At 34.0% G+C, this 3,025-nt stretch overlaps 1 non-coding gene across 1 annotated transcript; it reads left to right on the top strand.

The window, feature by feature from the left end:
* The first annotated feature begins 1,340 nt into the window (after window positions 1–1,340).
* Window positions 1,341–1,448, top strand: LOC127743629 (small nucleolar RNA R71). The gene has a single exon (XR_008005013.1). It is a non-coding gene; the product is annotated as a small nucleolar RNA R71 (small nucleolar RNA).
* The last annotated feature ends 1,577 nt before the right edge of the window (window positions 1,449–3,025 follow it).

The following is a 3,025-nucleotide window of genomic DNA, read 5'->3' on the forward strand; positions in this document are numbered from 1 at the left end:
CACATGATCATGAACCTAATAGAACATAAAAGAACAATAAAAAGAAAAATAAAATTAGGTAAATAAAAATTGGGTTACCTCCCAATAAGCGCTTCTTTAATGTCAATAGCTTGACAGTGAGCTCTTATGGAGCTTCACAGATGTTCAGAGCATTGTTGGGACCTCCCAACACCAAACTTAGAGTTTGAATGTGGAGGTTCAACACCAAACTTAGAGTTTGGTTGTGACCTCCCAACACCAAACTTAGAGTTTGACTGTGGGGGGCACTATTTGACTCTACATTGAGAGAAGCTGTTCATGCTTCCTCTCATTACCAAATAACTTGGCATTTAGCTTCATGATGGCTCCTAGATATTGAGCAAATTGCTCTCCAGTTACATCTTCATCCTCTTCAGAGGAAGAATAGTCTTTTGAGCTCATGAATGGCAGACGGAGGTTTAATGGAATCTCTATGGTCTCTATATGAGCCTCAGATTTCTTTGGGTCCTCAATAGGGAACTCCTTCTTGGTTGGGAGACGTCCCATGAGGTCTTCCTCATTGGGATTCACGTCCTCCCCTTCCTCCTTGCATTCGGCCATATTGACTATATCAATGGCCTTGCACTCTCTCTTTGGATTCTCTTCTGTATTGCTTGGGAGAGTACTAGGAGGAATTTCAGTGACTTTCTTACTCAGCTGGCCCACTTGTGCCTCCAAATTTCTGATGGAGGACCTTGTTTCAATCATGAAACTTAAAGTGGCCTTAGATAGATCAGAAACTAAATTGGCTAAGTTAGAGGTACTTTGCTCAGAATTCTCTGTCTGTTGCTGAGAAGATGATGGAAAAGGCTTGCTATTGCTCAGCCTATTTCGTCCACCATTGTTAAAGCCTTGTTGAGGCTTTTGTTGATCCTTCTATGAGAAATTTGGGTGATTCTCCATGATAAATTATAGGTGTTTCTATAAGGTTTACCCATGTAATTTACCTTTGCCATTGCAGGGTTCTCAAGATCATAAGCTTCTTCTTCAGAAGATGCCTCTTTAGTACTGTTGGATGCATTTTGCCATCCATTCAGACTTTGGGAAATCATGTTGACTTGCTGAGTCAACACTTTGTTCTGAGTCAATATGGCATTCAGAGCATCAATCTCAAGAACTCCCTTCCTCTGAGGCATCCCATTATTCACGAAATTCCTCTCAGAAGTGTACATGAACTGGTTATTTGCAACCATGTCAATAAGTTCTTGAGCTTTTGTAGGCATTTTCTTTAGGTGAATGGATCCACCTGCAGAATGGTCCAGTGACATCTTAGAGAATTCAGATAGACCATAATAGAATATATCCAGAATAGTCCATTCTGAAAGCATGTCAGAAGGACACCTTTTGGTCAGCTGCTTGTATCTTTCCCAAGCTTCATAGAGGGATTCACCATCTTTTTGTTTGAATGTCTGAACATCCAATCTAAGCTTGCTCAGCTTTTGAGGAGGAAAGAATTTAGCCAAGAAGGTCGTGACCAGCTTATCCCATGAGTCCATGCTATCTTTAGGTTGTGAATCCAACCATGTTCTAGCTCTGTCTCTTACAGCAAAAGGGAAAAGCATGAGCCTGTAGACTTCAGGATCTACTCCATTCGTCTTTACAGTCTTACAGATCTGCAAGAACTCAGTTAAAAACTGATAGAGATCTTCTGATGGAAGTCCATGAAACTTGCAGTTTTGTTGCATTAGAGCAACTAGTTGAGGTTTCAGCTCAAAATTGTTTGCTCCAATGGTGGGAATTGAGATGCTTCTTCCATCAAACTTGGAAGTAGGTGTAGTATAATCACCAAGCATCCTCCTTGCATTATTGTTGTTAGGTTCGGCTACCATGTCTTTTTCTTGTTCAAAAACTTCAGTAAGGTTGTCTCTGGATTGTTGTAATTTAGCTTCTCTTAGTTTCCTCTTCAGAGTCCTTTCAGGTTCTGGATCAGCTTCAACAAGAATGCCTTTTTCCTTGTTCATGCTCATATGAAAGAGAAAAAGACAAGAAAAGAAGAGGAATCCTCTATGTCACAGTAAAGAGGTTCCTTATTATTAGTAAAAGAAGAAAGGGGATAAAGAAAGGAGACTCCAAACAGAAAGGTGAGGATAGGGGTAGTGAATTGAGATGAAGAGAGGTGAAGAGAAGTGTTAGTAAATAAATAATTAAATAGAAGAAGATGAGAGAGAGATTTTTGAAAATATTTTTTAAAAGGAGTTAATGATTTTCGAAAATTAAGATAAGAAATTAAAATTAAAATTAAAATTTGAAACAATTAATTAATTAAAAAGAATTTTTGAAAAAGAAGGAGATATTTTCAAAAATTAGAGATAGAAAAGTAGTTAGGTGGTTTTGAAAAAGATAAGAAACCAACAAAAAGTTAGTTAGTTGATTGAAAGAGATTTGAAAATCAATTTTGAAAAGATAAAAAGATATTTTGAAATCAAATTTTTAGATAAGACAATTTTTGAAAAAGATATGATATAAAAGATATGATAAAAAGATATGATAAGAAGATAAGATAGAAAAGATATGGTTTAAAAAAGATTTAAATTTTAAAATTAAATTTGATTACTTTACTAACAAGAAACTACAAGATAAGATTCTAGAATTTAAAGATTGAACCTTTCTTAACAAGAAAGTAACAAACTTTAAATTTTTGAATTAATCACATTAATTGTTAGCACATTTTCAAAAATTTTGAAATAAAATTAAGAAAAAGATATTTTGAAAAATAATTTTCAAAATTTTCAAAAAATTGAAAAAATGAAAAGGATATGATTTTTGAAAAAGATTTTGAAAAGATAGGATTTTTTTTAAAATTGAAAATTTGACTTGACTTATAAGAAACAACTAATTTTAAAAATTTTTGACTAAGTTAACCCAAATTTTTTAAATTTTGAGAGAAAAAAGGAAAAGATATTTTTTTATTTTTTTAAAATTTTTAATGATGAGAGAGAAAAACAACAAAAATGACTCACAACATAAAAATTATGAATCAAAACTCATGATGCATGCAAGAATACTA

The sequence above is a fragment of the Arachis duranensis genome, chromosome 10 (genome assembly GCF_000817695.3).
Source record: "Arachis duranensis cultivar V14167 chromosome 10, aradu.V14167.gnm2.J7QH, whole genome shotgun sequence".
In the NCBI taxonomy this organism is placed as follows: domain Eukaryota; kingdom Viridiplantae; phylum Streptophyta; class Magnoliopsida; order Fabales; family Fabaceae; genus Arachis; species Arachis duranensis.